Source organism: Spermophilus citellus, assembly GCF_964194105.1.
Source record: "Spermophilus citellus genome assembly, chromosome: 1".
Classification (NCBI taxonomy): domain Eukaryota; kingdom Metazoa; phylum Chordata; class Mammalia; order Rodentia; family Sciuridae; genus Spermophilus; species Spermophilus citellus.
Window position 1 is genome coordinate 87,839,175 of NC_138182.1, and position 27,834 is coordinate 87,867,008.

Sequence of the window (27,834 nt, forward strand, 5' to 3'; positions counted from 1 at the left end):
TACCAAAAGCGCTATTTGGATTTAATGCAACTCCCACCAAAATTCCAATGATATTCTTCATAGATATAGAAAAAGCAGTCGTGAAATTCATTTGGAAAAATAAGAAGCCCAGAATAGCCAAAACAATCCTTAGCAAGAAAAATAAAGCAGGAGGCTTCACAAAACTTGACCTTAAAATATACTATACAGCTATAGTAACAAAAACAGCATTGGCACCAAAACTGACATGAAGACCAATGGTACAGAATAGAAGACATAGAGACAAAAACCACATAGATACAGTTATCTCATACTAGACAAAGACACCATAAACATACATCGGAGAAAAGATAGCCTCTTCAACAAATTGTACTGGGGAAACTGGAAATCCATATGTAGTAGAATGAAATTTAACCACCATATCTCACCCTGCACAAAACTCAACTCAAAGTGCATCAAAGACCAGGAATTAGACCAAGACCTGGCATATACTAGAAGGAAATATATGTCCAGGACTCCAACATGTCAGCTCAGGAACTCCTTCATTTTTATTTTTATTTTATTTTTTTAAAGACAGAAAGAGAGAGAGAGAATTTTTAATATTTATTTTTCAGTTTCTGGTGAACACAACATCTTTATTTTATTTTTATGTGATGCTAAGGATGGAACCCAGCACCCCATGCACGCCAGGTGAGCGCGTTACCGCTTGAGCCACATCCCCAGCCCAACCCCTTCATTTTTAAATGGGGAAACAGAGGCATGCACAGGCCCATAGGAGCTACAGAGCATTTTGTTGTGGAATCGGGCCTTATTTGGGTCCAATCCCTTCTTTGGCCTGTTTTTGCTGTGCTGTTTCTTCTTCTGAGTGAGTTGGATAACAAAATATCTATTTGGTGACTTCTAAATACATACATAGGCTTTCCTATAAGTCTGTGGCTTTTTAAATTAAGAGTTCATCTGAAACATTTAATTGAGAATGGAAAATTTTCCTGAGAAGGACAATAGAGTCATCCTTGGTATCCCAGGGTATTGGTTCCAGGAACCCTGTGGATATCAAAATCCATGCATGCTCAACTTCCTCCTATAAAAATTGTGTATGATTTGCATATAATTTGTGCACATCCTCCTTCAGATTTTTAAATTATCTCCAGATGATTTATAGGCCCTAATACCATGGAATGCTACGGGAAAAGTTGTTATACTGTATTGTTTAGGGAGTAATGACCAGAGAAGTGTCTGTACACGATGAATACGATGTAATGTCTTTTCAAATAATTTTGAGCCAAGAATGGTCCAATCATCAGATGTGGAGAGCTGCCCTATTAGTATTGAGACTGAGAAGCATGCTCAGGCAGTGGAGACACATGCCATTTGGGTGATTCCCTCCTGTTTTAGAGGCAGCAGGAAGTAGCAAGGAGAGCAACTTGCAGTTCGTGTAACAAAGACTGAGCTGCTCCAGCAAATCCCATCCAAAGTGTAGGGCACGGAGGGGTGGGCCGTGGAGCCAAAACCTGGCCGCAGGGTCACGGACAGTCTACAACAGCAGAAAGTGTCACATGTGAAGGTATGGGCGGTGCTGTGCCCCAAGTGCCGAGACTGCTCAGGCATTCAGCTGGCACTGATTGCCTTGGATGGAAACGCAGAGCCCTCGAAGCCTGACCCAGTAATGAGCACAAGAGAGCCAGCCTGGGGCGACTGCAGAGAGCCAGTCACAAAGCTCCGGCCTCGCAAGGAAGTGAGAGGGACAATGTCGTGGTTGAGAAACAGCTCTGGGCTTTCTACAAGGCTGATCCGGCTATTAGTTGGGACATTGGCAAAACTGGAGAACAGGAATGAAAAAAAAAAATTCACCCAAAGCCAGATTTTACAATAAACATATAGGAAAAGGTGGTTGTGTTTTCAGGTACACGTACTTCGTGCTTCGGGTGGTTAGCTCCTTGTTGATTTATGTGGCCCCACAATAATCTCAGTACCCAGGCTGAGGATGAGGGTCCCTGAAGGCTCCCAGAAAAAAAAAAGGCAGAGAAAGCAAAACTGCTTAGTCTTTTGGAGCCTCGGGAGAAAAGCCCTGGAATTTTCCTTCCTGTGCAGATCCCAGTAGGAAAGATGCTCTTTTTTTTTTTTTTTTTTTTTTCATCAAACTCCTTCCTGGCCTTCTCATGGCCCTGCCTCTCCTCCATCCTTACCTCTCAACCTGGTGGCTCAGAAGTAAGGGGTTTGTCCCTGTGATTTCCCCTGTGACAACCTTTCTGTGGTGTTTGTCAGCTAATCCAATCCAGCTGCATCTTTTCTGAGCCCTCCCCCTCCCACCTTGGGCAAGATTGTTCCTGTATATGCACCTCTACTCTGACCTTCCACTCTGGACACAGACCCAGTCCCCAGGTCTCGGGTCAGCTGGTCAGCCGCAGTATGTCTCCCTGTCACTCCCCACCAGCTGTTTCTGTGAGAGCCCACCATGGAACTCATTGAACAAGTTTTTCTGGACTCTATTTCCATTACAAGTGATGAGGTTCAGGACACGCCACCCCAAAATACAACTCTAAGAGACCAGAATATACTTAAAATATACCTTTTTTGGCATAAGAATTATTTTAGAACTGTTGATTTTTAGAAATGGTGGACATACGAGAAGCCCTGAGGTTACCCATTTGTGAGGGAGGCTCCCTCTCTCCACCAGGAGGGGACGGACACTAAATCACTAGGGTCTCTTGGTCAAGGAGAGAGACACTCACTTAAATCTAACTGTAAACCTGACCCCTGTTTTACAGTTAGCCAGTCCCTTACCCACCACTTCTTTCTGTTTCAGAGAAACAAAGATGGTATTTAAGCCTGAAATTTAAACCATTTCTTTGAGATCCACCCTGGAGATTTACTCATTTTTCTGGGTTATCTCTTGTGCATACAGGAGGTATTCATGTTATGAAACTTCTGTTTGCTTTTCTTTTATTTATCTGTCCCAGATAAGTACACATGAAGAATTCAGGAGAAAATTATTTTTTTCTTCTCCTACATAGGCCGTCTTATCTTCCTACTCATCTTGCTCCTAAAATAGACAATTTTTCATTTTACCTTTTCTTACAACTTAATATTTTTTCAGTTATGTAGTGTCTTAGTCTGTTTCCTAACTAAAACAAAATGCTTGAGACTATAGTGTTTATAAAGAAAAGAGGTTTGTTTTGGCTTGTAGTTCTGGAGGCAGCAAAGTCCAAGATGAGGTGGCCATACCTGGGGTGGACCTTGTGCTGCTTTAATTCATGGTGGAAGAACAGAATGGAAGGTGAATGTATGCAAAAGAGACTAGACATGAGGGCAATGTAGTTTTATAACAACCTGTTCTCATGTAACTAATCCAGTTCCATGAGAATGACAACTCGCTCACTCCTAAGAGACAGCATGAATCCCTTCACCAGGGTGGATCCCTCCTGACCCAAACATCTCCTAAAGGTTCCCTTCCTCTTGACACCAACACGTTGAAGACCAAGCCTCAACATGAGTTTGGGTGGGGACAAGCCATAATCAAACCGTAGCACTTGATGCTGTAAATCCTCCCTTAGGAGGATTTCATCTTCTGAAATCTGGATTTTCCTTTCACAAATTTCCCTCCAGAATTCAGGCCTGTATATTATTTCACACACAGCAAGTCACAGCAACCCCCACTAGAGGTTTAATAGGAGAAATGACGGAATAAGAGCCGCTGGTCTGCAAGTCTTCCTTAAATGAAGAGCATCTGGAAGACAAAGACAATGTCTATCTCATTCCACATCAAACAAAGCCACTGGCACAGAGTAGACCCCCCAAACAGGTCGACGGGATGCCAGTTCCAATGCCTGTGAAAAATCACCTTCCTGGTCTTTCTTCCCATCTCTGCCTTGCTAAGTCTTTTGTGGGTCGTTAAAGGATGCATGCATCTGACTTGAAGGTAGAGGGAAGGGCGGTGTGTGTGTGTGTGTGTGTGTGTGTGTGTGTGTGTGTGTGTGTACTTGGTATGCGGCAGGTGTTGAGGAAAAGGACAAGTCCAGACTCCATGAGGAGGTTGGGGAGGGCAGAATTACACTCCACCCCTCTCACGTATTTCCCCCTTGGGATTCACTGGGGTCCCTGGGGGATTCTGGACCTTGAGAATGATGACTTGGTGGATCGAGAAGCATTTCTGTGTCTTTCTGGGGCAAGTTCATACTGGTATGGCCTCCTGTGAGGGGACTGCTACTCAGTACTTAGTACTTAGTACTTAGTGGAAGGATTTACAAGCTAGTGAGGGACCACTCTCTCGGGCTCTGAGGACAACCTGTGTATTGTCACTGAGTTGACAGAGGGAATCAGAAGAGGGGACAGTAAGAGCCACTGAGCCCTTGCCCAGGGAGTTCTTGGGAAATGGGCTCTAGATCTGCACAAAGGGAAGGAGAGGAGAGCAGCCCTGATCCTTACTGTTATTTGTTTTTGACAACAGAACTCTATCAAAGGAGCTGACATCACGAGAAACACTATGGAAGACACCCCACCCTGTAACCATCAGACTCTGTTCTGACCCAGGAGTCCTAGGGTGTAGACCAAGCTTCTCTTGCTACTGACTGACAGGTGGCCACCTGTTTCACCTACTGTCCTTGGAAGCCAACAGCAGACCCGGGAACCAGGGTGAGATTCTGTGGACTCTGAACCTATTTCTGATTTAAAATGGCCAAAGGGAAGGTAGAGGCAGGACAGTGTCTTGACATCTTGATGACTACTGTAGACAGACAGCAGGAGCAATCCTATAGCCTGTGGTGCGTCTTAGGAAGCCACTCCTTTCCCCCGTAACCACATCCATTGGCTTTGCCAATAAGTGAGGCTGATAATTTGGATGTATTTAAAATTGTAAAATTACCTAACCATATTGCTGAGACCAAAATCTCCAGAAGATGGCAGCAGCAAGACATTCTCACCAGTAGAAACAGGTGCCGATTTTGAGGGGACTCCTTCCTCTTATGGGAACCTAAATTACTTTGTGCTACCAGTAAAATATCCCCCTTATGTAGAATAGTAATAGCAGGATGAGTCTTTTGTTCAATAGTATTGAATCATACAAAAGAAAATGGGGAAAAATACTTTTCCTAGGGTCTCTAAATCAAGTGCTGTATTTTTGTGTCCCAATTTCCAGAAAATAAATATTGCCGATGCTTCTCAGACTCTTAGCTTCATTGGGAAATAAGATATATGACTTGAAAATTTGCCTTTGATACAAGATATGGAAAACGGAAACTTGGGGTCTGTCCTGTGTAATGTAGAGTTGGCAAGAGGGAGAAACTCTCAATATTTTGGACATTCAGAAAGGACACCAGCTTTTTTCCTAGACAAGGGAGGAATGAACTCAGTTGTTTTAGTGAGAGTAAAAGAGTTAATTTTATTCCTAGGAAGATGGCATTCAGTAAGTAGGATTACATATGCTTTTTGTTGATATAAACAGACTGAAGTACAAACCTAATCATTATACAAAAATACAGTTTCTTAAATGTTTATGTACGTATGTATGTTTAAGTGGGTTGTCTGTGTGTAGTTACATAGTCAGACATCCATATGTATATGTGCATATGTGTAGTTAGACCTCTGGATCTGTGGATCATGCATCCATGGAGTCAATGAATCATGAATCAAAAATATTTGAAACGAAAATTACAGAAAGTTCCCCAAAGTGATATTTGAACTTGTGGCCACAAAAATGATGTTATGTGTGGGTATTGTACGAGGCCCTTCAAGTCATTCAGAGATGATTTAAGGCATACAGGAGGATGTGCCTAGGTTCTGTGCAAATCATACACCATTTAATTTAAGAGACTTGAGCATCTGCAGGAGGGTGATTGTATATGTAAAGATATCTGCGGTAGACTTCCAATTCATAACTATAAACCACAGATCCCTCATAGTAGAAAAGTTCTTTGTGCTTAATTTCACTTTATATCATGACGGTAGATGACTGCTGCATTAGGGCTCTGCGCTGTGGCTGGGTGACAGTTTTAAAAGCAAGTCAGTCTCTGTCAGGTCTTCCTTGTCAGCGAAGCTAACTCTGAAGCCCACAGGGCATCTTCTATCGGGAAGAGCCACACAAGTGAGGGAAATGGCCTTGGGAACAAGTGCAGATTCATGGAGCCGTGCCTGACATTCCCTAGAGGCCGCGGTGGGAAGGATCCACTGTTCTCCCAGCGAAGAATGTGCTCTATCCCTCAGTAACCCTCAGAATGTTCTGTGCTGGTGTGTAGTGTACATCGAAGGAAAGTCATGTTCACCGTGGCTCTGGCTCGTTGCAGAGGACCTAAGAGTCTCCCACCAGGGAAACTTTTTTAGGCAGATCTCATCTGTAAAATGGCACATAGGGTTTCAAAGCTCAGACCAAAACTGGTCCATCTCCGTCTCAGTTTCCAGCCGTGTAAAATAGGTTTGGAAGACATACATGGTTTCTAAGGGCTCTTTCTATTTTAATATTTGAGTAGTTCTTTTCCTAGAGGCCTAAGGGGAGGATTAATAATTTATCATCACCTCCTTTATGACTTTGGCCCAACTCTGCCAGAAGGAAGAGAAAACGCTCCCTTGGTTGAGCACATTGGGATAGTCTAGCTAAAGAGACTCCAGGTGGAGCGGGCAGAAGACTGCCACAGCCTCCCTGAAGCCTAGGTTCTCATATTGAACACTCAGCCTTCAGTCCTAGCTTCATAAGTCCCAGCTCCCTACAAAAGTCCATCCTGTATTTCCTGCAACTACATTCAGAAAAGTGGTTCTCTGAATCGGTGTGTGCTGCTGCTGGCAGGAAGCGAATGTCAGCTCATTCCTGTGTAATCGATATGTGACATCTTAGTTTCAAGGCTCAGCCAAAGTAGTTACTAATAGAGTCTAGATGATAGATAGGAACTTTCTTAAAAATATTCATCATTTCATTAAACTGAGGATCGTGTATAAAAAAGCCTGGGAGAATGCAGGGTCACAGTCACTCGACAAGTGTTAATATCATTTTTTATAACATGCCCTTGAAGGGTGATTATTTGTGATCATATCAGGAATATCCAGATCATTTCTCTGATGGTAGCTCATATAAAGAGACAAAAGATAAGCAGGTTGTCTTAAATAAAGGTTGGCTAGTTTCACTCAGAGTTTTCTTGGACTAGGGTCTGATGAGAACTAATAGCTTTGAAGATGGATCATCCTGTCAGTAAGCAAATGAACTTGGTGCACGTAGCCCGTTTTATTTTTTCTGGTCTGTTTTTCTTTAATTTCAGGAACAAAAGCTCAGAGACCTAGTGTCTTCAGGAGGTGGTCTGGAAGCTGTCCGTGTGAACTCTAAAGGTCATGGGAAACATGAGACAGGTATTAAGTAAGTGTTCATTAGATTCGCTCATGTCACAGGCTCTCTGGAAAAAGTAGAATGTATTTTGTTTTGCAAAGGGTGAGCCTGCCTATCTCAGAAGTTAGGAAAATATAGGATGCTGTATTTTCACTAGAAGTTCTGCACAAACAGAGCCTTATCTCCTTACTTGATAGCTGAGACTTCTCTTAGTAATTTCCAAACACAGCCTCAGCCTTTGGGATGTGGCTAAACAGATAACAGAGTATTCATTCTCAGGGCCTCCGGATGTGAACCAGAGAGGAACACTGAGCCCAAGAATCCAGAACTGGGATACTCATTGATTACGACAGATACAAATCCAATAAGCATTTGACAAAGACACAGTATTTTTTAAAGAGGGAAACAAATGCCTTTTATGTTTGCGAGATTGCTCTCACAGAGTGAATGTCAGTGTAATGAAAGTTATAGCTTATTCTATCCCCTCATCACCATAGTTACTGACACAGTGAGTTGTCTTAACTCTTCAGAATACCACCATTAAATGGTTTTATTTTTTTCCATTAACAGCCATTAGCTGCACTCTTGTTGAACATCACCTCTCCTTTCTCTTTGAGAGGAAACTCGCTTAATGACATGTTATTTCAATTACAAACATTTAGTACTTTCAGTTATTACAACACACTCATTCTAAAAACAACTAGTCCTATTCAATTTTTAAAACCCCATGTCAATTTTTTTTTACCAAGGTAAATTTTATATGCAGTGAAATGGATCTTAATATCTTAAGATATTCCATGTGTTTCAATAAATGTGTACACTTACATAGGATACAAGATGACAGCACAAAAAAATCAGTTGAATTTTTATGTTAGCAACTAAAAACTAGATATCCTCTCTAGCTTCCATATGTGAGAGAAAACATATGAGTCTGTATTTTCTTGAGTTTGACTTATTTTACTTAACATAATGTTCTCAAGTTCCATCCATTTTCCTGCAAATGACATAATTTCATTCTTCTTTATGGCTGAATAGAACTCCATTGTGTATGTATATCACATTTTATTTACCCATTCATCTGTGGTTGGACACAGAGGCTGGTTCCATAGTTGGGCTATTGTGAATTGTATTGCTCTAAAGATGAGTATAAATGTATTGCTATAGTATGATAACTTCACTTCTTTAGAATAAGTACTGAGGAGTGATATAGTTGGGTCATATGGTGATTCCATTCCTAGTCTTTTGAGGAACCTCCATGATGATTTACATAGTGGTTGTACTAATTTATAATTCCATCAACAATATAAAAGTATTCCTTTTTCTCCACATCCTCTCCAGCATTTATTATTGTTTGTATTCTCGATGGCCACTATTCTAAATGGAGTGCAAATCACTGTAGTTTTAATTTGTATTTCCTTAATTACTAAAGATGTTGACTATTTATTTCATATTTTTGTTGGCCATTTGTATTTCTTCTTTTGAGAAGTCTATTTAGTTCATTTGATCATTTATTGCTATGTTATTTATATTTTTAGTGTTTTTAGTTAATTATATTAATATTAATTATATGTTATATTAATATATTATATTAATCCTCGGTCAGAAGAGTAGTTAACACAGATTTTCTCTCATTCTGTAGTTCTCTCTTCACATTCTTATTTCCTTTGTGGGGCAGAAGCTTTTTAATTTGATGCCATCCCATTTTTTAATTGATTTTTAAAATAAATGACAGTGGAATGCATTACAATTCATATCACACATATAAAGTACAATTTTTCATATCTCTGGTTGTATATAAAGTATGTTCACACTAATTCATGTCTTCATACATGTACTTTGGATAATGATGTTCATCATTACTAACCCCCTGCCCTCTCCCTTCTCCTCCCACCCCTCTGCCTTATCTAGAGTTTGTCCCATGCTCTCCTCACTACCCCACTATGAATCAGTCTCCTTATATCAGAGAAAACATTTGGAATTTATCTTTTTGTATTGGCTAACTTCACTTAATATTATCTTCTCCAACTCCATCCATTTACCTGCAAATGACATGATTTTATTCTCTCTTATTGCTGAGTAATATTCCATTGTGCATATATGCCACATTTTTTAATCCATTCATCTACTGAAGGGCATCTAGATTGGTTTAGCTATTGTGAATTGTGCTGCTATAAACATTGATGTGGCTGTGTCCCTGTAAAGAACTCAAAACACTAAACACCAAAAAAACCAAATAACCTAATTTATAAATGGGCCAAGGAATTGAATAGACCTTCTCAGAAGAGGATATATAATCAATCAACAAGTATATGAAAAAATGTTCATCATCTCTAGCAATTAGAGAAATGCATACCAAAACCACTCTAAAATTTCATCTCACTCCTATCAGAATGGCAGCTATTATGAAGACAAACAACAATAAGTGTTGGCGAGGATTTGGGGGAAAGGGTCACTCATACATTGCTGGTGGATCTGCAAATTGGTGCAGCCAATATGGAAAGCAGTATGGAGATTCCTTGGGAAACTTGGAATGGAACCACCATTTGATCCAGCTATTCTTCTCCTTGGTCTATAACCAAAGGACTTAAAAACACCATTCCATTTATTATTCCTTGTGTATTACATCCTGAGCTTTAGGAGTCCTATTGAGAAAGTCATCTGTGCATATGTATGTTGGAGTGTTGCCTCTATGTTTTCTTCTAAGGGTTGCAGAGTTTCTGGTAATTCCTAGTCTTTGATTCATTTTGAGTTGATTTTTGTGCAGGGTGAGAGACGGTTCTAGTTTCATCCTTTTGCACACGGATAACCAGTTGCCCCAGCACCCTTGTTTAAGTGTTCTTTTCTCCAATGTGTTTTTACACCTTTGTTGAGGATCTGTATCTGTGTGGGTTTATCTCTATATCTTCTATTCTGTACCATTGTTCTATGCGTCTGTTATTAAACCAGTACTTTGCAGTTTTTGTTACTATAACTCTAGTATAATTTAAAGTCAGGTATTGTGATGCCTCCAGTATTGTTTTTTTGACTTAGGATTACTTTGGTTATTTTGGGTCTTTTATTATTCTAAATGAATTTCAGGACTGTTTTTTTCCCCTAATTCTGTGAAGAATGTCTTTGGTGTTTTAATGGGAATTGCATTGAATCTATATATTGCTTTTGGTAGTATAGTCATTCTAGCCATGTTCATTCTGCCTATCCACTAACATAGGAGGTCTTTCCATCTTCTTATATCTTTAATTATTTTCTTCAGTGTTCTATAGTTCACTGTAGAGGTTTTTTTTAGCTTTTTTGATTAAATTTATTCATAGGTTTTGTTTGTTTGTTTTTATGCTATTGCAAAGATGATTGTTTTCCTAATTTCTTTTTCAGCTGATTCATTCCTGGAATAAAGGAAAGTTATTGATTTTTATATGTTGATTTTGTAACCTGCTATTTTGATGAATTATTAGCTCCATAAATCTGCTGGCAGAGCTTTTTGAATCTTCTAAGTATAGGATTATCCCTCTCTCTCTCACTCTCTCTCTCTCTCTGAAAAAAATATATATATTTCTTCCTTTTCTGTTTTTATCCTTATTATTTCCCTTTCTTGCTTAATTTCTCTGGCCAGAATTTCTAGCACTATATTGAATAGAAGTGGTGAAAGCAGACATCCTTACTTGTTCCAGACTTTAAAGGAAATGCTTTCAGTTTTTCCCCATTCAGTATGATGTGGGTTTGGGGTTTGTTATGTATAGCTTCTATGGTGTTGGGATAAGTTTCTTCTATTCCTAGTTTCCTCAGTGTTTTTTTTTTGTATCATAAATGGGTGCTGAATTTTGTCTGTATCTATTGAGATGACTGTATTATGTCTGTCCTTACTTCTATTTGTGTGGTGAATGACATTATTGATTTGTGTGTTAAACTATCCTTGCATCTCTGAGATAAAATCGACCTGTCCATGATGTACAATCTTCTTAATATGCTATTGAATACCATTTGTTAATATTTTATTAATAATTTTTACTTCTAAGTTCATCAGGATATTGGTCTGTTGTTCTCTATCCTATTTTCTTTTGGTGGGGTGTGTACAGGGGATTAAACTCAGGGGCACTCGACCACTGAGCCATATCCCTAGCCCTGTTTGGTATTTTTATTTAGAGATAGGGTCTCACTGAGTTGCTTAGCACCTTGCTTTTACTGAGGCTGGCTTTGACCTCAAGATCTTCCTGCCTCAGCCTCCAGAGCCTCTGGTATTACAGATGTGCACCACCACACCCAGTTTTTTCTCTTTCCTTGATGTATCCTTACTATTTTGTGTATCAGGATGAAGTACTGGCATCACAGAATGAATTTTAAGTGTTCCACATCTTTATATCTCATGGAATAGTTTGAGAATAATTTGCATTAGTTTTTCTTTAAAGATCTGATAGAAGTCCCCTGAGAATCCATCTGGTCTTTGGCTTTTCTTTGTTGGAAGGCTTTTTATTACTGCTTCTATCTTATTGCTAGTTATTGGTCTGTTTAGGTTTTCTATAAATTTTTGATTTAATTGTGGCAGGTCTTGTGTGTTCAGAATTGTATCCATTTCTTCTAAGTTTTATAATTTATTGGAATATAAATTTTCAAAATAGTCCCTGATGATATTCTGGATTTCAGTGGTGATTTCTCCTTTTGTATCTCTATTAATTTGGGCTCTCTCTCTCTCTCTCTCTCTCTCTCTCTCTCTCTCTCATTTTTTTTTGTTTGGCTAAGGGTTAATTTTTCTTATTTATATTTTCAAAAAACCAACTATTTCATCCATTCTTTGTATTTTTAAATTATTCTCTATTTTATGGATTTTAGCTCTGATTTTAATAATTTCCTTCCTCTTCAAGTTCTGAAATTGTTTTTTCTTGTTTTTATAGGAACTTGATATGCATTATTAGGGTGTTTATTGGCATCTTTTTGATTTTTTAATGTCAGCACTCATAAACTTTCCTTTTAGAACTGCCTTCATAGTGTTCCAGAGTATATTAATAACTTTAAACCTTGGTAAAAGAATTTAAAGATGATGTTAAAAAAGGAAATTCCTCAAGTTTTTGCTTCATCAAAAGCAAAAACATTTGTGCTTCACATAACACCATCAAAAACAATAAAAAGGTACTCATAGAATAAGAGAAAATACTTGTGAATAAAATCTGATATAGGACTTATTTCCAGAATATATAAAGAACTCTTATGACTCAACAATAAGAAATTGAACAGATACTTCTCAAAATATCAAGGATATGCTAGTAACCAATAAACACATAAAAAATGCCCAGCATCATCAAACTTTTAGAAAATACAAATAAAAATTTTAATGAAGACTCACTTCTCACACATTAGGTTAAAATGAAAAGGAGAGACAATAACAAGTGTTGAAGAAATAGAGAAATTTGAATCCACATATGTTGCTAATGGGAATTTCAAATGGCTCAGCTATTTTGGAAAATAGTTTGTGTTCCTTAAAAAGCAAAACATATAATCATGATGTGACCCAGCAAATCTACCCCTAGAAAGTTGAGAACATATATCCATGCAGTAACCTATAAATGTTCATGGCAACATTACAATAGCCAAAAAAGTGGAAACAATCCAAATGTTCATCTACTGATGAATGGTTAAAAATATGGTGTATTCATACCATGTAATATGATTTAGCAGTATAGAGGAGTGAAGTACTAACTCATGCTACTGCCTGGATGAACTTTGAAAACATTATGCTAAGTGAAAGAAGCCAGTCATATGAAGGCACATAATGTATGATTCCTTTTACATGAAATGTTCTGAATAGGCAGTCCAAAGAGACAGAGTAGGTTAGTGGTTGACAGGGACTGGGGGGAGGGAGGAATAAGGAGTATTGAGGAATAATGAGCGTGGGGTTCCTTTCTGAAGTGATAAGAATTACGTAGTGATGATGCTTGTACAACTATTGGAGAAACTAAAAATTGATTTTATATTTTAAAAGAATGAAGTTGAGTCTATGTGGATTATTTCTCAAAAATGTTTTATAAAAATATAGGCATCACCATTTGACCCAGCTATTCCCCTTCTCGGTCTATTCCCTAAAGACCTAAAAAGAGCATGCTACAGGGACACTGCTACATCGATGTCCATAGCAGCACAATTCACAATAGCAAGACTGTGGAACCAACCCAGATGCCCTTCAATAGATGAATGGATAAAAAAATGTGGCATTTATACACAATGGAGTATTACTCTGCATTAAAAAATGACAAAATCATAGAATTTGGAGGGAAATGGATGGCATTAGAGCAGATTATGCTAAGTGAAGCCAGCCAATCCCTAAAAAACAAATGCCAAATGTCTTCTTTGATATAAGGAGAGTAACTAAGAACAGAGTAGGGACGAAGAGCATGAGAAGAAGATTAACATTAAACAGGGATGAGAGGTGGGAGGGAAAGGGAGAGAGAAGGGAAATTGCATGGAAATGGAAGGAGACCCTCAGGGTTATACAAAATTACATACAAGAGGAAGTGAGGGGAAAGGGAAAAATAATACAAGGGGGAGGAATGAATTACAGTAGAGGGGGTAGTGAGAGAAGAGGGAAGGGGAGGGGAGGGGAGGGGAGATAGTAGAGGATAGGAAAGGCAGCAGAATACAACAGACATGAGTATGTCAATATGTAAATCAATGGAAGTGTAACTGATGTGATTCTGCAATCTGTATACGGGGTAAAAATGGGAGTTCATAACCCACTTGAATCAAAGTGTGAAATATGATATATCAAGAACTATGTAATGTTTTGAACAACCAACAATAAAAAAAGAAAAACTTCATTAATAAAGGTTAATGTCACTAGATGAGTCAAAAAATATATGCATTATGTATATAAATTATTTGTTTCTCAGCTTCAATCTCATTTTCAATTCATATTCCTACTCCAAACCCCCACCCCACCCCACCACACTTATGTTCTGACCTTGTATTTTGTCCCAGATCCTTTGCTCTGAGGGCAGGGAGAAGAAAAAGGAAAGATAGCTGCCTTCTCACCTGACCATCCATTGCAATGATCTCCTTAATTGGTTACATTTTTGTTCTAGCTCATTGTCTGTACGGGCTTGATGTAGATAGGTAGAAGCCACAAAAATCTTCATCATTCATCTCTTCTAAATTTTTCTAAGCATAGGGGTCTCTTGCAAACCTTAGCAACATCTTTGGCTAATAGTAGCCACCTGGTAGCATTAGTCATTCTTCCTCTTCTGCGTGTATCTCTGGAGCTCGCATACATCACAGTTCTTGGCAGGATCTCCCCACATCTTTTCTATCTTCATGGCCCTCAGGCAGTAATATATTGTGGGAGGAAAAGAGGATTTTAAATCACAATCCCTGTAGATGGTAGGGGAGGAATGTCAGTGAATGCCTTGCTCAACAGTGTAAGAAACTATTTTTTATCAAAAATTTAGAAGTTTTTTTTTTTTGTTTGTTTGTTTAATTTTAGTTTCTTTTCCCTCTCCTCTGGATAAAAACAATTAGTTTACATTGATGCTCACCTGAATTATTAGAAAAATTTAGGATGAATTGGGTATGACCAATTCTTTTATCTGATGTTTATTATTGTTTATTTTGAAAAATGTGTAGGTAGTGGATTGTATCTATTTAGAAGGATAAGATTTCTGTCTTTGCAATCTTATAAAGGATGGCCTGCAATGTGTCACATTCTACTTTATTGCTTAATGATTAATAAATGTGTTTTCTTTCTCTAAAAATAGAAGTAAATAAATAAATCACAATCCCTGCCATTCGGGTGCCTTAAATCTTGCTGGGGAAATTCTATGGCTATCATTGGTTGCCAATCCAGTATGAGTTTTCCAGCCCCAAACTGACCCCAGATTTTTTTCCAGCATCACCTATCATTGTCCGAAGGCTTATCCTTGTTAGACTAAACCAATCTTCATGATCTCTCTGCAGTGATATGTTCAGATATCAGTGACAAAATCTGAACAAAGAAAACATAAGAAATGGTTTACTGGAAGTTCTGGGGACAGTCTTCCTCATTCTTCTGGGAGATCTAACAGTAATTTTCCCTGCAAAGAGGAAGAAGGACATAGCACAAACTGCTATTATCTCACCCCCACAGTGTGTGATCCAGCTAAAACTGAGTTCCACATGGTGGGTAGTAGAGTGTCAATGTGAGTTCTTAGGGTAGAGACAGAGCAGCTGAGTCAACCAGTCAAGAGGTGGGATTTTTTGGTTCCCCTTTTAGGAAGTCCATAGATTTATTGGCTGTGAAAGCCAGTTTGAATCGGGGTTTCTTATATTTCCAATCAAAAGTAATTCTGAGCTAATCACAGAAGTAAACAGAAAGAAGGAAGGAAGGAAGGAAGGAAGGAAGGAAGGAAGGAAGGAAGGAAGGAAGGAAGGAAGGAAAAAAAGAAAGAAAGAAAGAAAGAAAGAAGAAAGGAAGAAAGAAAGAAAGAAAGAAAGAAAGAAAGAAAGAAAGAAAGAAAGAAAGAAAGAAAGAAAGAAAGAAAGAAAGAAGGAAAGAAAGAAGGAAAGAAAGAAAGAAAGAGTCACCCATTGTGGGCTAAGGAAAACCCAAACTCATGCACCTTCTTTGTTCCATCTTTCATGCTGAGCCTGATTAACAGTATGTTCTCACACACAGAGACATTAATTAGGAATGCCCTCCACAGAACGCCGAATCCATCTTCCCGAGAAGTTTTCTTGTTTGTAGCTCAATATCACTCTGACACCAGATCAAAAAGTTTGTTTAGTAACTATCAGAGAAATATGTTGCTTCAGCAACTCTACCTCTTCTTCTTCTTTCTTTAAGTCACAAAAAATGATATATAAAACTGTTAAACAAAAATTACAGGAGGCCATTGTTTTGGACTAAGCTCCTGTACTGAGCCACAACAGACCAGGCTAAAAATAAAAATGGAGTCACTCATGCTAAAGTTCCACACCACCAAATTGAAACCAAGGTGTTTATTGAACCTTTGAGAACAGCCCAAATTCTCAAACAAAATTCTCAAATTTTGCAAGTTTCAATGGACGTAATAACGAAGTTCCCTGTCTTGATGCCCTACACAAAAAAGTTATCTAAAGAAACCTGATGTTGGCGCTGGGCATGTGGCTCAAGTGGTAGCGAGCTCACCTGGCATGCATGCGGCCCAGGTTCGATCCTCAGCACCACATACAAACAAAGATGTTGTGTCTGCCGAAAACTGAAAAATAAATATTAAAATTCTCTCTCTCTCTCTCTCTCTCTTTAAAAAAAAAAAAAGAAACCTGATGTTAACCAATCCGTTTGTTTCCTATTGTGTCTCCCTGTCCCTGAGTTTTACAGAGAACAACTTTGAAATGACCAATCCATTTTTTGTTCTTTTGTTTCTGCTTTCTTCAACCGTTTTTTATTTATAAAAAACCCATCTCCTCTTCTCCATCCTGTAGGACCCATTCTATTTTATGGAATGAAGTGCTGCCTGATTCTGGAATTCAAAATAAAGTCAATTAACATCGTTTGACCCACTTTACCCACATAACTCACGGACACCCGGTGTACATATCTGAAGTGTACGCATTGGTGAGTCTTATACATGTGTACGTTCATTCAACAACAACCCACATGAAGACATAGGCAGCTGTCAGTGCCTGGTGGGTTCCCTCATGCTTCTTCCCTATCAAGTCCCACCCCTGCAAAGCTGCGCTCCTGTTCTTTTTCTGTCACTAGGATCAGTATTGCCTGTCCTTGATCTTCATATTAAATGATTCAGTCAGCATGTGCTTTGTCAGGTCTGATTTCTTTGTTTATGATTATGTCTATGTCATCCATGTGGCTGTATTCCGTGGTAATTTGTTCTTTCTCTTTACAGGGTAGAAATTCCATTATTGAATATCCCATTATTTATATAGATAGATATTTGGATTTTCTAATGTCAGGGTATCACAAATAAAGCATCTATAAACATTCTTGTATGTATCTATTTGTGATTTAGCTATATACCCAATTTCTGTCAGGTATATAGCTGTGAGTGAAAACTGTAGGGTGTATGTCCATTCAATTTTTATAGAAGGCCAAACAGTTTTCCAAAGGAACCAGCCACTTCCCACCAACCATCTAGGCAAGTTTAAGTTGTTTCACTTCTTCTCCACCACTTGGTGGTAGAGGTCTTTAAATCTCAGGTATTCTACGGAAGTATAGTGACATCTAAATTTTAATTAGTGCTGTACTGGTAACTGATGATGTTCAACATCTTTTTAATATTTATTGGCTATTTGGATATTCTCATTTGCCAACTGCCTGATCAAATCTTTTTCCTATGTAGTAAAACAATAACAATAACTTAAAATTGGGTCAAATTTTTTTTTGGTAGGAATTCTTCGAATACTTGGAATGAATCCTTTGCCAAATATATGTGTTCCAAATATCTCCTATCAGTCTATAATTTGCCTTTTTGCTTTCAATGTTAAACAAAAAGGTATTTTTTTAAAACAGTGCTGGGGATGGAATCTAAGACCTCATGCTAGGCAAGTGTTCTACCATTGAGCTATACCCCTCACCAAAAAATTCTTAATTCTAATGAAAACCAGTTTATTGTTCTTTGCTATTATGACTACTGTTTTTGTGTCCTGTTTATAAAATATTTGCGTCTCATGGTCTAAAGATATTCTTCTGCATTTTTTCTAGAACTTTATTGTCTTATCTTTCAGGTCAATGATCTATCTGAAATTACTGTTTTATGTAGGTAGAGGTCAAGTTTTTTTTTTTTTAAACAATACAGACATGCAGTTGATCTAGCATCTTTATTGAGAAGCCTATATTTCTCCCTTATTTTAAATTGGATGATTTAATATGTGTGTGTCTATTCTGAACATTCTAGTTCGTTCACTAGTCTATTAATCTATCTTTGCACAATTATCATGATCTTAATTACTACTGTAGTTTTACAGAAGACCTTGATATTAAATATTGGAAGTCCTCCAACTCTGTTCTTTTTCAAGATTGTTTTAGATGGTTCTATACATTTTCATATAAATTTTGGATTCAGTTTGTCAATTTAAAAACATTGCCTAGAATCCCTTTTTTGGGATTTCATTGACCCTCTAGGAAAAAAAATGGAAAAGAAGTAAAATTTTGCCACAAGTTAATTTCCCAGGTCCTGAGCATGGGACATCCCTCCATTTATTTAGCTCTTTGAAGACCCTTAATTTCTTGCTACAGTATTTTGCAACTTTCCATGGTCTTGGACATCTTTTGTTGGATTATTCCTAGATATTCGATAGGGGATTTTAATGCTATTGAAAATGGCATTTTCCCCTCATAACCCATTAATTTTTCTTTATTTTAAGAAAATTAAAGAGCTTTATTGACATGACCCATGCTGTACCTATTTAAGTGTACAATATGATAAGTTGGACATGAGTATTACAACTAAGATAATGGAACACATCCCTTTTCTCAAAAATTTTCTCCTGCCCCATTACCATTTCTCTTTTCTGGTCCCTCTCTGCCTGCCCTGCCCTTCCCATCCTCCACCAATCACGGACCTGCTTTCTATCACTATAGATTAGTAGACAAGTTTCTAGAATTTTTATGAATTCATTTTTTTTGGTCTGACTTCTTGTTCAGCATAACTATTGTGAGATTAATCTGATATATGTCACCAATTCATTCTTTAATTGCTTAGTATTGTATGAATGTATCACAATTTGCTTGAGCTTTGGATGGAATTTGGATTATTTCCAGTTTGGGAATATTACAAATAGAGCTGCTATGAGCATTTGTATGAGTCTGCATTTGCTTTAAGTTTTATATTTAAATTGGTTCTTGTGAGTATACCAAAATATAATTGATTTTTTTGTGTGTGTATCGACCTTGAATTCAGTGACCTACTACATTCACTCCTATTTGTTTATAGATTCTTTAGGGTTTTCTGCACATGCAATGTGTTAACCTAAATGAAAAATAATCAGGGAGTGATTGTTCAAAGAATAATGATATTTATTGGGGAATAGCATTGCAATGGGAACAGCAGAGTATTGCAGTGGGAATACTCGTGCCATAGTAAACACGGACAGATTCAAAAGGTAAAACCGAGGGGACGTTGTAAAGGACAATAGTGAGGATGACTGCATCAGATATTTGAGACAGTAATCCTTGATTACATGATTGATAATAAGAGGCGTGTCAGCATGAGATCAAAACAGGCAGGTGCTGGCCATGTCCTGATAGAAGTATCTTTTGTGTAAGGTTGTGGTGGCTTCTGAGCTTGTAGTTCTGGCAGAGTTCTGTGAAACTTAATCCTAGACAATCATGGGTAAAAATCTTTCTTCAGAACCTCTGAGCTTCATTTGCCTTTTCTTGGTAGGGTTGACACAAGCAACTCCATTTTTAAAAACCAATTATTGGTGCGTTATAATTAAAAATAACAGTGGAATTCATTATGCCATAGTCATACAGGCACATAAAACAATTCATGAACTCCATTTTGATTCTGACAGTTTTCACCTTTCTTTCACACTTCACCTATGAATAATGAGAACTTCACTTTTTCTTTCCTGTCTTTGATTTATTTTACTTGCCTTATTATACTGGTAGGTTTTCTAGTACAATGTTGAGTAGAAATGTGATAATGGATACCCTTTTCTTTTCCCCTAATTGACAGGAAAAGCATTCAACATTTTGTCAATAATCATGATATTATTCTAGACTTTTTTGTAAAAAGGCTTTGTCTATTCCTAGTTTTGTGTTTTTACTTTTTATGACTGGGTCTCAAATTTCATGTAATTTTTTTGACAGTATTGAGATATTATGTTTTTTCATCTTTTATTCTACCAATATTTTGGATTATATTGATTGATCTTCAAGTGTTAAATACCACTGCACTTCTGAAATAAACCTCATTAATGATTCATTTTCATGGTAACTCTAGGAATAGGGGGATTCTATATAAATTAAGTCTATTGTCATTCTGAGATCAAAACTCTTCTTTAAAACATGTGTGTGTGTGTGTGTGTAAATATTTCAAAGTTGCTTTGCTTGCTTTCATGCCCTTTTAGTCATAATATACTGAAAACAATTACATTTTTAATTGACTTGGAGTTATGGTTGTCATTGACATTTATTCCATGGATATTTATTTTATGCCTTACATTCCATTATATAGAAGAAGTAATGACCACTGATTAGGATGTGCTATAATAGTCAAGATATGAAGATGTGTTCAGTAACTACACAGCACTCTAGATTTTTATTGTTGCTGCTATTATTTTTGATGAGTACTTCATATTGCTTTTTTCTTATTTCTTATTGTTTGAATGCTATGTATTCTTACTGCTTTTGTGTACTTTTTTTCCTGGTGTTTATATTTTTCTCTTTCTCTGATTTTTCTAATAAGAAGTAAATAGTTAACTAAACTTGTTAAATTTGTATGTAAAGTAAGAGTAACTTGGTTCTGAGTGAGGGTATAGCAGATATTCCTGGAAGAAAAAAGCCCACGATCTTTGTATTGCTAATTCTGGTTCCTTAGCCTCATGTTCTCTGTTCTGTTAACTGAAGCTGCAGGATGTTTGTGTTCTCCCGATTCATGGGCTGAGAGTATAATCCCCAATATGATGGTGTTGGGAGGCAAAGCCTTTGGGAGGTGATTTGGACATGACAGCAGCTCATGACCAGAGCTGCCTGGCCCCTTTTACAATGTAAAGATGGCTCTCTATGAACCAGAAGCTGAACCTCACCAGATAGAATCTGCCAGCCTCTGGATCTTGGACTTCTTGTGAGAAATAAACTTCTAATGTTTATGGGAGACCCAGTTTAAGGTCATTTATTATGGCAGCTATTTATTTATTATGAATCAACTAAGAAAGTTGAGATCACTGGATAAGTATATGATATTGCAATATATCATCATTTAGGCAGGCTGGATTTCATTCAAGTCTGAATAATTGAGAGTATTAGTAGTGATGATAATCAAACCAAATACAATAGTATATGTAATTTATATAACATATTGTGATTTTATATAAATGAAATTATCAACTTTTCATATATAAAACTATAGTTTATAAATTCAATTAATAAATTCTGTTTATAATAACAAACTAAAATGGTTAAACAGATTTTTTAATATTCCCTAGCCACCAAACTATCATCTCTTAGCTTCACTTTCTTTATAAGCCCATGGTCCTTACACTTGACTTTATTTACAGCTCCTGGTAAGATCTCCAACCTAATTATTAAGCATATACTATGTACCAGTTCTTGTTTTAATCACTGGAACACAACATTGAAAACACCTCTCAAGGAGTTCCATCTGATTTGATAGCTCACATTTGGGTGGTTTGGGGTTCCCTCCACCTCTAGGGTCCTTGGGAAATGTCTGGAGATGTTTATAGTTTTCACAAATGGATGGGGAACTGGCACAGGTGTGCTCCTGGCATGCAGTGGACAGAGGCCAGGGAGGTCATTAAACATCTTGCAGGGCACAGGATAGGCCTAAAGCAAAGAATGATCTGGTTTCAAAGATTAATAGAGCTGAGGCAAGAAATCCTGCTCTTAGTAGATGATGAGCACATAGATAGACAGCTACAAGAAGGGAGTAAATGTGGTGTTGGCTTTTTTTTTTTTTTTTTTTTGAGTATCACGTATTAACAGAGTATCAAGGTAGGGCTGTTTTTGATGACATAGTCTTTATAGCTACATTAAAACATGTTTTAATCATGGAAAAGTTTAAGCACGTAAAAATAAAGAGTATAATAAACCCTATATACCAGCTTCAACCATTATCAAATATTAATTTTATTTCATATGCTGATGCCCCCTCCCACCTTTGATAGAGTATTCTAAAACAAACCTTCATTCACATCACATACTTTTATTTGTGACCATTTCAGTGTGTACTTTTAAGAGAAAGGGTTTATTTTTAAAAATATAACTATTTATTTTTAATCACAGCTTTAAAAAATCCTTAAAACACAGATACATTCTTTACATAGAAAACAAAAACAAGAATAAGAAGGACCCTACCATATTTGTTGGATGTTATTAACAGATGTTTGACCTGCCTGCCCCAGCAACATCCTCTAGTTTTGAGGTGAAGAGGCTGAAATCTTTCTCTCTTGTGTACCTTGTCAATTTGCACATTCTGTCAGAAGACTCCATGATGAGGGATGCTACCTGGGCAAAGATCTAACATGAAATATTGGTCCAATTTTTTAAAATATTGGCACAATCCACAGACCCGATTAAAATTCATCTGCACATCCAAACTGTCTGGTCAGGGCAAGATCAACAACAAACTGTTCCCTGTGGCAAGTTCTTTCTTCATGCATCAGAGCAGGAGGTAATTTCTCAACCTGTTGGCCATCTTCCCTAAGAACAAAATGGTTCTGACCTAAAATTTCACTTGCTTCTTCATTTGGGAGCAGGAGAGGTGAATGGCATTTGTATTTTTTGGATTAAGCCAACTGTAGAAAATTCCAAATAGATTTCATGAAAATGAGTCAAGAAAAAGGCAAAGACGTTAAAATTAACATCTTGCCTCCTGACTCCCTTCTTATGAGGTGCATCTGAGTAATGAGTACAGCAGAGAACTCTGAGGATCTCCTAAAGACCATGGCTTTGGAGGGAAGGCACCTGGGTTTGACATCTCATTCTTCCTTGATCAGGTACCCTCCACTTTCTTTTTTATTATTATAATTTGTTGCCAATGTCTTGGCTGGGCACAGAATCACGAGCCACCACACAGTTTTGTAGATTCAAACAGCAATTCTTTATTCCCGAACTCACACCGGCCTCCACACACGTTCTGGGGAAATCCCAGTTCTGCTGCCGCCCAATTCACCCTACTCCACGAGGCTTTCTTTTCCAATACTTTCTGAATCTCACGAGAACTCAACGGGAACAAGCAGCAGGAACACCCTCATCCTGGCAGCAATAATCTTCAACCTCCAACTTCCCTAAACCCCCTATTGTCTTAAACCGGGAACGCCCTAAACCCAAGGACCGGGATACTTCCTCAAACCTGATCAGCTCTAAACCCGGATCCGCCTTGGTCCTTGAGCAAGGTCACCTTACATGCAATGTCAACAGCGAAATCCATTTAACCTGGGGTACGCTAGCAAGGAAATTTTGATGCGTCATTCCTCCTTGGCAATGGCCCTCAGCAATAATTATTTTTGGTACCAGGGATTGAACCTAGGAGTGCTTAATCACTGAGCCCCACCTACAGTTCTTTTTTGTATTTTACTTAGAGACAGGGTCTCACTGAGTTGCTAAGTGCCTGCTAAGTTGTTGAGGGTGACTTAGAACTAGATATCCTCCTACCTCAGCTTTCTGAGCTGCTGGAATTACAGGCATGTGCCACCACACCCAGCCCACTTTCTTATCTATTTCCTTACTCTAAAATATGTAAAGTAATAGTAGCTGGGGATGAGTTAGTGGAAAGAATTAGTATAAAATGTTTATTATGGTGCCTGTTAAAGTAAATGCTTAATAAGTGGTAACCATTATTATCTGCTGAAAGATGTTTGAGCTCCTCCGTTCTAGGAAAATGGGTGAGAAAAGTAGGTGTCTTAGCCTGTGCTGTCCAATATGGTGTCCACCAGCCATATGTGATCACAAAGCACTCAAAATGTGGCCAGTCTGCACTGAGATGTATCAAATTCCCACCCAATTTCCAAGTCTCAGTTTGACAAAAAAAGAATATAAAGTATCTCATTAATAATTTTATATTAATTAGATGTTAAAATAATGATACATTGGCTTAAAATAAGTTCATTAAAATTATTATTATTAATACTAATGTTTAATATAGATTATAAATTGTTAATATTAATTTGCTTCTTTTTTTTAAAATGCAGCTATTAGAAAATTTAAAATGAAGGCTCTGGATGTGGCTCAGTGGTAGAGCTCTTGTATAGCATGCTCAATCCAACATAGACCAAAAAAAAAAAAAAAAAAAGGAAGAAAGAAAAGGGAACAATGAGGTTGGCATTGTCTTTCTCCTGGGCAGCCATGGTTTAGGCAGTACTATCCTGAACTTGGGTGAGAGGGATCCTTGCATATCACACACTCACACACAAATAAATTCATTAAAGAATACATGGGCTCTCTGACTCAGGATCAGTTCCCGGCTGAGGCACTGCAGAACTATAAGCCTAAACATGTGCAAACATGTGCTCTCAGAGTACGCATTGTTCAAGACTCAGGGAATCCATATTTTATATCCCAATACCATGAAGATTTATGGGTTGTACCACTAACTGTGGAGATGGACATTGCTCCTAAGTCTGGGGAGAGGTTGAGTGGGGAAAACACTGTAATGAAAGGCAAATCAATTAATTTATCAAAGCTTTCTCTGTGGCAATTGGTTTTGTGTAACAAGACACCATTCCCCAATAGCTCTGCCCCTCCATGTTCTTGCTTCTCTTTTGTTGTTTTGAACGTGCTTATGAATTTGCAGCAATGCACATGGGTGAGAGGACTGCGGTAGCATTGGAAGTCCCGCCAGGATCCCCCCTTCCATCCTGGCACTCCCTTTTCTGTTTCAGGGGTTACTGTTCCAAGACAGTTCCCAGACACCTGCACTTGGAGGTATCACCTAGGTGATGCCATTGCTCACTGAAGCTGTAGACCTCCCACAGATGTGGCCAAGGCTAGACTTGGTCTGAGATGACATGAATTTTCATCTCCTTCCCTTCTTCCCTGGTTCCTCACAGGTATTTTTCCCCGAGAGCCTGTCCTCCATAAATCATGTGCTCTCAGATCCAGTGAGTGGGGAACTGATCTAACAGCAACATTTTGCAATATTAATTGATATATATGTATTTCTATCTTATATATCATATTCTTTATACATAAATATATAATAATTATTATTTATATGCCATTGTTTATTTGTATCTGGTTAGGGGTTGGGGAATTGGTTCTAGGACTCCCCTCCCATCCCATACCAAAATCCAAGGGTGCTCAAGCCCCATTTATGAAATAGTAATTGCTTAGAACATATGTGCATTGTCCAACTGACACTAAATCATCTCTGAATGACTTATAATACCAATGCAATGTACATGCTATATAAATAGTTGTTATATTATTTAGGAATAATGACAACAAAGAGAGTCTGTATAAGTTCACTACAGACACAACTTTGGATTTTAAATATTTTTTATTGAAGTTTTGAATATTTTGAAGCAGAGGCCAATTATATATAATTTGTGTAATTTATACATGATATTAACCACTAGATGGACATTGGACACTAGACTCGTTATGATGTAATATGAATTGTAATGCATTCTGCTGTCATAGATAACAAATTAGAATTAAAAAATTAAACAAAATTTTAAAAAATTTAAAAAATAAAAACAGATGTCAAATCCAAAAAAAAAATTATGGCATATATTTACATTCTTTTATAATAAACATTTAATATCCAATTAAATTAAAATGACTTAAAAATGACTTCCAGTTGTAAATAATTTTTATTTAAAATTTTGATATTAAGTTTAACTTTATATAGTAATAGGTAATTTTACCATAACAGTAAACTTTTGTAAACATTAATATATTTTTCATTTGCTTTATATTTAATAATATTTTAAAATTTTGCACAATTTGAATACATTTTATTTTTAGTCTCTTGGATTATTGTGGAACACAAATTATGTAACTATCTCTATAATAAAAAACTTAGTGGCGGCAGGAGAGTCCCCGCGTGAGCAGAGGGTGCCTGAGGCAGGGGCCAAGAAACAAAGTTCCCGGGGCCGCCTCCGGGGCCGCTGTCTGGGCTGCCTGTTGGGTGGCTTCCAAACTCCTGCGCGCGGTCATCCTAGGGCCGCCTGGCTCGGGCAAGGACACCGTGTGCCAGAGGATCGCCCAGAACTTTGGCCTCCAGCATCTCTCCTGTGGCCACTTCTTGCGGGAGAACCTCAAAGCCAACACGGAAGTTGGCGAAACGGCAAGGCCGTACCTGGAGAAAGGTCTTTGGGTTCCAGATCACGTGATCACACACCTAATGGTGTCAGAGCTGGAGCTCAGGAGCCGCCAACACTGGCTACTGGATGGTTTTCCAAGGACAATAGTACAGGCTGAAGCCCTTGACAAAATCTGTGACCTGGATCTGGTGATCAGTTTGGACATTCCATTTGAAACACTTAAAGATCGTCTCAGTCGACGTTGGATTCACCCTCCTAGTGGAAGAGTCTACAATTTGGACTTCAACCCACCTCATGTGCATGGTATTGATGACATCACTGGTGAGCCACTCGTCCAGCAGGAGGATGATAAGCCTGAAGCGGTTGCTGCCAAGCTAAGACGGTATAAAGATGCAGCCAAACCAGTCATCGAACTATACAAGAGTCGAGGAGTGCTCCACCAATTTTTCTGGGACGGAGACAAACAAAATCTGGCCTTATGTTTACACACTGTTCTCCAACAAGATCACACCTATTCAGTCCAAAGAAGCCTACTGAGCCTGTCCCATGGAAGAACCAAGAAGATGTGGTCGTTCATTCAATCGTGTGTGTTGCATTGATGCCATGTCCAAATTAGAAGTCAGCTGAGATAGCGTACAGCATCTTTTCTGTGTAAATGGTGAACTGATAGGAAAACTAGTAAATAGGAGGCTGGACCTGTCAAGCCCTTCACAAGCAAGCCCGTGCAGGCTGGATTTCAGGTGTCTAACCTACACTCTAGTTGGGTTTGGACAGCCAAGTTGTTGCTTTAATAGCCTCTTTTTGCATGTGATGACAGTGGTCTCTGGTTCTCCCCACCCTTCCAAGGCTGTATTGAAACACAGAACCAGTAAACACGAGAATGCAGAGGACGCTAGTCTTGGCTTTGCCACAGTTCTCTGCTCTGTGCCCCCTCATAACAGTGGAATTGAATCTTATTGCTCTCAGTGGTTGCTTATCTTGAGTGACTGTGTTCACAATTCATTTTTTTTCCTGCTAAGAGTAACACCTTTCATCCATGCTCCACAGTGTCTCTCCTTTGCAGACATCCTGGAATGAAAGGATTTGTTTTCTTACATCTTAGGATATTAAATAGAGGCTATTAAATAATACAGATAGTTGCTGCATTTATCCCTCTCAGATTTGTTTTTTTATGAACTGAGAGCTAGGGGTTACATTGAATCTCTTCATGCATCATGAACTGAGCCATGCAGAGGGTCTTATTTAAAGGCTGGTCTGATTCTCATGGGCTTGTTCTGCTCATTTTATTGTGAAAAAAAATTAGAACCTCCCCCGCTGAATCTTTTGGAATCCTCAAAAATTAATCTATAGAAATGTTGGAAGATCATATTTTGTGTATAGAGGAAATAAGACCATATGGAATTACTGGACTAATAGAATAGTTAAGCTTTTTATTCAAGACAACAAAATGAATTTTGAATATGCTGCTAAATATTGATGGTGACAGTGTTTTTTCTTATGTGAGTGATCCAAGCCGATTTATAAATAGTCTTTAAAGGGAACAGAGCCTTGTGGGGTTGAGGAAAATATTGCACTAGCTGTATCTAGATTAAGTTTGACAGCTTTACAACCCCCCATCCCCCCATTCCAAAGATGTAGTCTATGGG

General features: G+C 38.0%; 1 pseudogene across 1 annotated transcript; it reads left to right on the plus strand.

The window, feature by feature from the left end:
• The first annotated feature begins 24,354 nt into the window (after nt 1-24,354).
• LOC308642348 (adenylate kinase 4, mitochondrial-like) lies at nt 24,355-26,725 on the plus strand (annotated as a pseudogene). Its single transcript has 3 exons — nt 24,355-24,438; nt 24,971-25,021; nt 25,948-26,725. The product of its transcript is annotated as an adenylate kinase 4, mitochondrial-like (transcript).
• The last annotated feature ends 1,109 nt before the right edge of the window (nt 26,726-27,834 follow it).